Source organism: Bombina bombina, chromosome 10 (genome assembly GCF_027579735.1).
Source record: "Bombina bombina isolate aBomBom1 chromosome 10, aBomBom1.pri, whole genome shotgun sequence".
Taxonomy (NCBI): domain Eukaryota; kingdom Metazoa; phylum Chordata; class Amphibia; order Anura; family Bombinatoridae; genus Bombina; species Bombina bombina.
In genome coordinates, this window is record NC_069508.1 from 20,526,195 (window position 1) to 20,537,267 (window position 11,073).

Sequence of the window (11,073 nt, forward strand, 5' to 3'; positions counted from 1 at the left end):
GTGTATGGAGAGGTTTTTAATACCGCATAACATGGCGAGTCGCAATAAAAACGCTGATCGCAGAACCAAGCAAGGATCTGATATTGGTGTACAGGCTTCCTCCATAGACACTATGCATGACACTCATGCCTTAGACCCTCATCCCATAGTCAAACAAATATCTACCCTATTTCTACCTAAAATAGAAAACCTTCAGAAAGGGGTTGATACTCTGGCGGAGGAGATGAAACAATTCTCGACCAGAGTGTCAGAGGTGGAAACGAGGGTGTCCGATTTGGAAGACACCCAGCAGATTAACTGCAATAAATTAGTAGCTCTGGAAAAATACACCAAGACACTTCAACAAAAGATAGATGATCTAGAAAACAGATCACGGCGGAATAATGTTCGCCTAATAGGTCTGCCTGAAAATGTGAAAGCCAATGATATTCTAAAATTTGTAGAAACTACCCTCCCCCCTCTGTTAGAGATCCCAAAGGATGCATTACTGCATAGTGTAGAGAGGGCGCATAGAGTAGGCCCAGAAAAACCAGCCATGGACCGTAATTCACAACCACGACCCGTGATGATTAAATTCCTACATTTCCAGACTAAAATGGCAGTGCTCAGAGCTTATAGAAAGATGGATGAGGTATTATATGACAATGCTAGGATTTTATTGTTCCAAGACTACTCTGCTGATCTAACGAAAAAACGCAGGGAGTTTTCAGCATTATGTTCTAGGCTACACAGAGAAGGGAAACAGGCCTATTTACTTTATCCTGCTAAACTTAAAATTGCTACCTCTAGAGGCCCTAAATTCTTTGACTCCCCACAGGCTGCACAGGAATTTTTGGAGGCAGAAGATGGCTCCCGGAGTCCATCATATGCTAGAGGAGGAGAGGGTTAAAATTAGATTCTGTGCTGGTACAAACAACAAGACCTAAGGTTTATTGATAATAATGGCTTGTATAGTCAACGAGGAGCTGAATCTTCATCCTAGAAAGACTGTATTCCATACTCATGTTGAGGATTTGGGATTGTTAATGTTATGTTGGTTATGGTTGGTTCTTTTGGTAAAGAGGATTAAATTCCAAAGTCACACCTTGATTACATATAATGAATGGTTTTTGGATCACAAGGAAAAGGAGGGAGAATGGAGGCACATTGATATGGGCTGGGGGTACACTCAAAGCTATGTTAGCAAATTACTCAGATGTGTCCTCCTCCGGTCTCGGCTGGGCCCCGCAGTCTGTGTATGCAATAGAAATAAATACATCACAGGGTATATACCTCTGCGCAACATAGGATTTTGGAACAGAAGTTTTTGGGGAGGGTACAGTAGGGTGGGGGAATTTGTTGGGGTATGTTTAAGGTCAAATAAGCTTATAACAAATTACTTATCAATATTACCTTTTGCAGGCTCTCTTGCAGTAGACAGGATTCATACAGTTACCGAAAAAGGTGGTCTGGCACGCAAACGGGTAGGAGAAACCCTTTTTTTTTTTTTTTTTTCTCTCTCTCTCTCTCTCTCTCTCTCTCTTCCTCTTTCTTTCTTTGCTCCCCTCTTCTCCCTTCATACCCACCCCTCCCCTCCCCCCTCCTTTCGCTCATGTGCTTGGAGTGTCGATGGACACACATAGGACCATGATCATTAGTGATATTTAGTATTTACTCTTGGAACGTGGGGGGTATACACTCCCCGGTTAAAAGAAAGACTATACTGACACAACTTAGGAAAAAGGGGGCGGACATCGCATTCTTACAGGAGACACATCTTAATGACTTGGAGCACACTAAACTTAGGACAGACTGGGTTGGGAGAGTAGAATTCGCTTCATACAAGACTGCCAGTAGGGGGGTAGCCATTCTCTTTGGGAAAAAACTAGAGGTTGACGATGTGACAGTAACGACGGACCACGAGGGACGTTACATTATAGTCCAGACTACGATTGCGGGTAAAAAATACACGATGTGTAACATTTATGCACCCAATAATAAGGATAAAGCATTTTGGGATAACTTGATTAGACTGCTGACCCCCTTCCTGGATACACCACTTATCATTGGGGGTGACTACAATTTGGCCCCGAATCCTCAGTGTGACAGGCTCAGGAACCCTGCCGGACAACTTCATGGGCCCCAACCTAGAGTTAGTAGTAAATTTGAGCTCAAAGTATTCCAATCCTTAGTATCGGCATTAGATGTCACTGACATATGGCGCAGACTGAACCCAGATGGTAGGGACTATACGTGTCTCTCTCGGGCCTCCCCTACAATGTCTCGTATAGATCTATTTATGATCTCGAATTCCCTAATCCCTCAAGTAGTAGATGTGAAAATAGGAGACGTCATTGTTTCGGACCATGCTCCTGTTGGTCTCTTTTTAGACACTTTGCCCAAAACAAGTAATCGTAGAACACTTATGTTTCCACAATACTTGCTGACCTCGCAAGAGTTTCAGCACTATCTAGAGGGAGCCTGGGATGATTTCCAAACCAATAACATACAACATCTGTCGAACCCAGAGCTTTTCTGGCAAACAGCTAAGGCAGTTCTTACGGGTGATATTTTGGCCTTTTTGTCACGCAGGAAAAAACTGCAGATGGAGAGGCTGGAGAATCTGAGGGGGAAGTTGGCAACCCAATATAGTTTATACAGAGCCACACCTACTGTGGCAAATCATCAAAAGTATGTAGGTACTAAAAAAGAATATGATGCACTATTGGCATACCAAGCCTCCCAAACTCTTCTGAGAACTAGGGGAAAGTACTACAGATATGGGGACAAGTCAGGTAGGCTCCTGGCCTCTCTCGTTAGCCTAAAGACTTCTACGCGGTTTATAGCAGCTATTAAAACCAAAGATAATTTAGTTAAAGATCCTAAGGGAATAGTAGAGGCTTTCGCTTCCTATTACACCGATCTTTATGCTAGCACTCAGCAGAACCCAGAGGAGAAGATGCATGCTTTTGGGGACTCTATTACATTACCACAAATATCGGAAGAGCAGCTAGGCAAGCTTAATGCGCCTATTACTAGGGAGGAAGTAGACAAGACAATTATGGCCTTGAACCTGGGCAAGGCTGCAGGCCCGGATGGGCTGCCCATAGAATTTTATAGAATTTTAAAAACAAAGGTAACGCCAGTGCTTACTGATTTATTTACGAGTTACTTCTCAGAGGCGAGCAAACTGACTAGGAACTTTGCGGCTGCCCATATCACTCTTATCCCTAAAGCGGGTAAGGATGCGCTTCTTCCGGAATCTTACAGACCGATCTCGCTACTCAACTCCAACTACAAGATTCTAACAAAATTGCTAGCGGAGCGCCTTAAATATATCTTACCGGAGTTGATACATGAGGATCAAACAGCCTTCATGATGGCGAGATCCTCTGTGGTAAATGTGCGTAGAATCCTGCAGGTTCTTCAGCATTTCTGGAGGATGAAACAGTCTCGAGAGAGATGCGAGGTTCCGGAGGCCTTCCTGCTGTCCCTGGACACAGAGAAGGCCTTCAATAGAGTGGAATGGGGTCACCTGTTCCACACAATGGGCAAATTTAATTTCTCTGGGCCCTTTGTCTCGTTTCTACAAAATCTTTACTCCTCCCCGGTTGCTAATGTCTGTGCTAACAACCTGTATTCGTCAGACGTGGTATTGCAGAGGGGCACGAGGCAGGGATGCCCGTTGTCCCCTCTGTTGTTCAACCTAGCATTAGAACCGTTGGCAATTAAATTACGCCAAATATTTCCGGGGATTGATGTGGCGGGATGCCCGCAGCACCTCGCATTGTATGCGGATGACATGCTGCTATTTGTGCAGGACCCACAGACACATATTCCATCCATTGTGCAGACATTGCTGGATTTCGGGACATTCTCGGGTTATAAAGCCAATATGCAAAAGTCGGAGATTCTTTGGTTGTACAGGAGAGAGGAATCGGCTCAGAAATACCCATTTGCAGTAGCGAATCAAGTGATCATATATTTAGGTATCCAGATTCATGTGAACCCTAGTAAACTGTATTCTATCAACCTGACCCCTTTATGTGCAAAGCTGTGTTGCCAAATGAGAAGCTGGAGATCACTCCCTTTATCATTAATGGGTCGAGTCAGTCTTCTTAAGATGGTGATCTTACCTCGTCTTTTATATCCTATGCTTATGCTGCCCCTACTACTTACGAAGGCAGACGTGAAAGCACTAAATTCGGCAATGCGCTACTTTCTATGGCGAGGAGGGAGACCACGTATCTCGACTGACAATTTATCTATGACTTACCTCCATGGGGGGCTATCCCTCCCGGACTTCAAATTATATAACTGGGCAGCCATGATACGCTTGGTGCTGGACTGGCAACTGAGCACGGGTCACTTTTATCAAAGGAGTTTGGAACAGGCGACTCTAGGAAGTATAGCATTGGCGTACCTACCGCACATGTCCAAATTGCAGGTAGCTAGGGTGCTAGATGGCAACCTTCTATACCAGGGGCCTCTTAGGGCCTGGCACTTGGCGCACAGGTTCTTGGCTAAAGCGAATCTGGGTTCTACTTTTCTCCCATTTAGTGGTAATCCAGATTTTCCGGCGGGTATGGATACGAAACCATTTCGCACATGGGAGACGCTTGGATTGAGGAATGTGGGCTCGCTGGTAGATCCGCTGTTGAAAACAGTCAAATCCTTCACAAAGCTACAAACAGATTATAACCTACCGAGAAGTCACTTTTATGCGTACCTACAGGCACGGCATTATGTAACCAAGCTAATTAGGGATGGACCGGGCTTCTGGGATGGTTCACCATTTCGTGTCTCGCAAAATCTATTTAAAATGGGGAGCTTCTCGTTATCAGAGATTTATCAAACTTTAATATACAGACGCTTACAATTGATTCAACCGGAGCTCTTAAAGGGTTGGCAGAAAGAAGGGCTACAGGAGCCTGCATGGGAGGAGGCCCAGAGGGGATTGGAGAGAACTAGAAAAGTCATTTTATCTGCGAATCTGAGGGAAACACAAATTAGGTTCTTACATAGGGCATATATGACTCCCAAGTGTCTAGCTAAATGGATCCCGGACTGGCCTAATAGATGCTCTAAATGCTCGGCGGGGTCGCCTGGCCTGTTGCACTGCATTTGGGACTGCCCCATGGTTAGACAATTCTGGAACAAACTGCAATACTGGATAAAAAAAAAAGTAGGCATTTCTGTTGACTTGACACCTGCAAGTGTAATATTCTTGGACTGGGAACGACAAAATAGCCAGTATGACTCGGAACTGTCCTTACTGATATTATTAGCGAGAAAATGCATACTTAAGCACTGGACAGCATCTAAAACACCCACAATACCTTACTTTCGCAACATGTTAAGATCGCAGTTATTTATTGAACAAATAGATGTCAGAGTGGATGTAGGGGGCAGGCTAAATTTATTTCTAAGGAAATGGCGGAGACTGATCCTGACATTTGAGTTAGAGATACAAAGGCAGGTTCTACTGCCGTTCCACAACACTGTTGCATTTTTGGAAGAATCCCTGAGGGGGGACTGGAACCATCTCAATATCTGAACCCTCCCCCCCCCCTTTTTTTTTTTTTTTTTTTTTTTCTCTCTCTCTCTCTCTCTCTCCCTTTTTTTCTTTTCATCTCTCTTCTCTTTTCCTCTCCTCCTGTTGCCAGATCATGCCGGAGAATCTAGACTTAAAGTAACATGTTGACCAAAGTTGTAGGAGTTGAAGTTAATTATACAGGTGTTATTCCCGCGAGATGCTCCTTAGCGGGTTAGTGTAGGTTAGTTTAAGTTAATTGAGAGAGAAGTTTTAATCTCTCAGAAATGATAAAAAATGAGAGTGGAACTCGTGTGAGTAAAACTATGCCTTTGGAAATAAACTGTTGTACAATATTGCCCTAATGTATAAGAAAGAAATGTTTATATCGCAAATGGACAAAAGGGTCTATCCTGATGTTGATGCAATGTTGTCTTGTTTAATTTCTGTACTTGACCTTTGTGATGTAATGTGATTTTCAATTTTTTTCTATGTACTCACATGACGATTGCTCTCTTAATAAAAAGAATTAAAAAAAAAAAAAAGAAATAAAAATGTTAATGTCTTAAGTAATTTATTAATGTATTTATTTATTTAGTATATCTATCCAACAGTCTCTCTTCTAAATACAAAATCATTTTGAGTAAATGTATTCAAATGAAGCTATATATGTGATAGCAAAACTCATAGAGCAGAAGTATTTAAATAGTAAAAGGTAAATTAATTCCAATACAAATAAAATCCTCTGCAATTCAGTTACTTATGTTCAAGAGTCCCAAGCTGGTGTACACAGATGGCGAACGAGAAACATTTATTGTATTAGGAAACCAAAAAACATGAGAAGCAGCCCCAGGGTAGCCTGAATCTAAAATTGATACTGTGGTAGTTATGTCACATATATTCTGGTATATAATTACTATTGCATGAAGCCCAGTAAGTGGATCGGTATATGCTTTAGACATAAATTCATTTTGTTTTCTTATATCAAGTTTATATTTATTTGCCCATATAGGGAGATAAAACAACTTGTAATTGCAATACTTTTCTAAAGAAATAAATTAAAACAGCCAAGTGTGAAAATGTTCTGAATGCATTAATATTTTGTTTGCTGCAATTGTTTTTTAACTACACCCACCCAGCTCTTGTCTTACTAGGAGTGGACTTATTGGTTACTGGTGTAGACAAAGCTAGTCATGGTTATTTTGAAAGTAAAACATTTTCTCAGTATTCCTCATTTTATCACATTTGTAGGTAGATGTATACAGCTGGGTTAGGCATGTGATACCTGATCTGTGCACTTCCAATTCTGAGATCTAGATAATTCACCATTTTTAAAGTTACATTTCAAAAAAAGTGAGGAAAGTAAACACAAAATGTAAAGTTTTCCTTTTAATGTAAGTAATCAAACATTTTATATTCCAATCTCATTTTTTTAAAATTTTACTTTAACATAATCTTTTATTGTTTTTTTTTAAGTTTACAAATCCATTTATTTCTTTAATTTGGTCTGTAAATTATAATTTTTTTTCTCTTAATAGCATTTATTATGTTATTCTTATAATAATTTTTTACTTAATCTAATGAAAACTGCAAATTTACTTATAGAGGTTTGCAAATGGCTTATTGTTAAGTCATAAGTGTTCAGGTGATGTAATATACCTGCTTCCCTAATGCACACTAAGGACCAAATGATTTAAAGCTCTCTAAGAAGTCTCATAAGTATTGTGATGCCCCTCAATGCATTTTAGAGAATCAAAGTTTAGTTGAAAACTTTTTATCTTGCTATTCAGGATTCATTGCAGTGAAAGAAAGTAATAAAGAAAGAAAGAAAGAAAGAAAGAAAGAAAGAAAGAAAGAAAGAAAGAAAGAAAGAAAGAAAGAAAGAAAGAAAGAAAGAAAGAAAGAAAGAAAGAAAGAAAGAAAGAAAGAAAGAAAGAAAGAAAGAAAAAGATTTTGTGAGCTTTATCTCCGGGCCAGAAAGTTTGGATCATTGGGCTCCATGTAAAATGCTATATGTGAACCTCTACTACAGTAAATAGCAAACTCATAAAACTAAATGCCAATAAAAATATATTTCAAGCTCATAAACAGTTTTTAACATATATTGTTAACACTGGATTTAGGTCTTTTTACTTTTATGTCTGTTTATTTGCCTTAAATATCTGTGTATTTGCCTTAATTCCTGCTAATTTTTCTCTAAAGTTTTCCTGCTATTATCACCACTTTCCACACCTTTTTTTTTTTTTTTTTTTACAAAAAAGGTCTTTATTTTTGCATAACGTTGCCATTTTACAACCATGAAAAGAAAATCTCACAGGCAGCACAACACAGCGTTACTTTTCAGATAACAGCATTTTATTCTGGAGGATATTCAAAACTTCCTGAACGGAAGAACAAACTTAACCCTTTCCAGGCAGGAAAATCCAACCAGGCAAGGGTTACACCTCTTGGCGCATCATACCCATGGTAACCGCACAAGACAAAGAGGGCAGAGACATGAAAGGAAGGGTTAAATAAACAGCAGAGACATCTGGTAATTCACTGCATTTAAGGGGAAGGATCTGTTAACACATCAACTGCCAAATGAGCCAGCAGGAAAATTAAAAGCTGTAATATTTACAGTTCATGCCAGGAAGGCTTTACAGCCTGAACACCTCCCTGCCAAAGGAGTTGCAGACACAGGGCTGTAGAGGGAAGGGGCAGAGAAGGGGGGTTATGAGTCCAAAAAGTTAATCTACTTCCTCCATGCGGGATGCATCCTCATCACATTCAAGTGGAGCAATGTCTTCTGTGACAGATGGTGTGGTTTCTTCTACTGCGGTCTCGTCTTCATCAATGCCAAGACCCAACTTGATCATCCGATAGATGCGGTTTGAGTGAGTCTGTGGATCGTCCAGAGAGAAGCCAGAGGACAGCAAAGCAGTCTCAAACAGCAGAACAACCAGGTCCTTCAAACAGCAGAACAACCAGGTCCTTCATGGCTTTGGCATTCTTATCAGCATCTGCCTTCTGCCGCAGAGTCTCCACAATTGGGTGCTTGGGATTGATCTCCAGGTGCTTCTTTGCCATCATGTAACCCATGGTTGAGTTGTCCCTCAGAGCCTGTGCCTTCATGATACGCTCCATGTTTGCAGTCCAGCCATACGTACTGGTAACAATGCAGCATGGGGAGGACACAAGACGGTTGGAAATGGTAACCTTTTCAACCTTCTTGTCCAAGATCTCCTTCATCAGCTTACACAGGCTGTCAAACTTGTTTTTGTTCTCTTCCATTTTCTTCTTCTCATCTTCATCTTCTGGCCGCTCCAGCCATTCCTTTGTGACAGACACAAGAGTCTTCCCATCAAATTCCTTCAGCTGCTGCACACAGTATTCATCGATTGGCTTGGTCATGTACACCACCTAAAACCCACGCTTCCTGACACGCTCCACAAATGCAGAGTTGGCAACTTGCTCCTTGCTCTCACCAGTTATGTAGTAGATGCTCTTCTGGTTCTCCTTCATGCGTGACACATATTCTGTCAGGGAAGCCATTTCATCTCCAGTTTGGGAGGTGTGGTAAGGCAGGAGCTCAGACAGCCTCTTCCTGTTGGTGGATTCTTCATGGATCCCAAGCTTGAGGTTTTTGGAGAAAGCTTCATAAAATTTCTTGTAGTTTTCTTTGTCCTCAGCCAGCTCAGAGAACAGCTCCATACACTTCTTCACAATGTTCTTGTGGATGACCTTCAGGATCTTGCTCTGCTGCAGCATCTCTCGGGAGATGTTCAGGGGAAGGTCCTCAGAGTCTACCACACCACGGATAAAGTTCAGGTACTCTGGTATCAGCTCGTCATTATGAACATCCTGCGTACATATAGCTTAATGTTATTCTTCTTTTCTTTTTCTTATTTTCAAAGAGGTCGAAGGGAGCTCGGCGTGGGATGAACAGCAATGCGCGGAACTCCAGCTGGCCCTCAACTGAGAAGTGCTTTACTGCTAGATGATCCTCCCAGTCATTTGTAAGGCTCTTGTAGAACTCTCCATACTCCTCCTGGCCAATGTCATCAGGATTGCGAGTCCAGATTTGTTTGGTCTTGTTCAGTTCTTCCTGGTCAATGTATTTCTCTTTGATCTTCTTAGTCTTTTTCTTTTTGTCTTTGCTTTCCTCTTCATCATCTGAGCCCACATTCTCTATCTTAGGCTTGTCCTCGCCTCCCTTCTGCTCCTCATCCTTTTTCTCTTCCTCTTTCTCCTCCTCAGCTTCGTCATCGCTGATCTCCTTCTCTCACTCCTTCTCTAGATAGAGTGTGATTGGGTACCCGATGAACTGGGAATGTTTCTTCACCACCTCCTTGACGCGTTTTTCCTCCAAATATTCATTCTGATCTTCCTTAAGGTGCAGAATGACCCTGGTCCCTCTGCCAATGGGCACACCATGGTCTGTGCGGACAGTGAAGGATCCACCAGCTGAGGACTCCCAGATGTACTGTTCATCATCATTGTGTTTAGTGATTACCACAACCTTTTCTGCTACCAGGTAAGCAGAATAGAAGCCCATGCCAAACTGCCCAATCATTGAGATATCTGCACCGGCCTGCAGAGCCTCCATGAAAGCCTTGGTTCCAGACTTAGCAATAGTTCCAAGGTTGTTGATTAGGTCAGCTTTAGTCATGCCAATGCCAGTGTCCACCAATGTAAGAGTACGTTCCAGGCGATTGGGGATGACATCAATCTTCAGATCCTTGCCGCTGTCCAGTTTAGATGGGTCAGTAAGGCTTTCATATCTGATCTTATCAAGGGCATCGGAAGCATTGGAGATCAGCTCTCGCAGAAAGATTTCCTTGTTAGAATAGAAAGTGTTTATAATAAGGGACATGAGCTGGGTGATCTCAGCCTGGAAGGCGAAAGTCTCCACCTCCTCCTCTCCATGATGAAATTCTTCCGGCATCTTGTAGGTTTGCTGTGGTGGATCTGCGTGTCCCCGTGTTGATGAATGAAGAGCGCTATTATTACCACTTAACGGTTTCACAATTTACAATGTGAGAACTGTAAAAATCCAATTCTAAAAGATGAGATTCGTTGCTATACTTTCGTTTAATAGAAATGGAGCTTTCTCAATAAATGATTGACAAAATAAATACTTTTAAATTATTAAAAGAGTCAACATAATCATTGAATTAACATGCCCAGTAGACCCAAGAAGCCCATATACAAATAGAAATCATATTGTTTACCAGTTATCAGGAAGAATTCGTATTACAATAGGTATAGGATTTTTTTTTTTGGGGGGGGGGGGGTCAGCAAAAAAAGCTAAAGGCCCTTTTAAGGGCAATGACCAGCCAAATGCCATTTTCAGGGCAATTTTAAGAGTAGGTTTATTTAGATAGCCATTTCTTTAATAGTAGTTTTTTCCATGTAATGTTAGGTTTTTTTCAGGTAAGTTAATTTTTTTTCAGGTAAAGTTATTTTTTTTGGGATATCTTAGGTGGTATTAGATTAGTGATGGTTAGCTGGTTAGGGGATTTAGATGTTAGTGGGTATTTTGCATTGGGGGTTGTGGCAGTTTCTAGGTTAATAGTTTA

General features: G+C 41.4%; 1 pseudogene; it reads right to left on the bottom strand.

Moving 5' to 3' along the window:
- Positions 1-7,845: 7,845 nt before the first annotated feature.
- LOC128641250 (heat shock cognate protein HSP 90-beta-like) lies at positions 7,846-10,471 on the bottom strand (annotated as a pseudogene).
- Between the last annotated feature and the right edge of the window lie 602 nt (positions 10,472-11,073).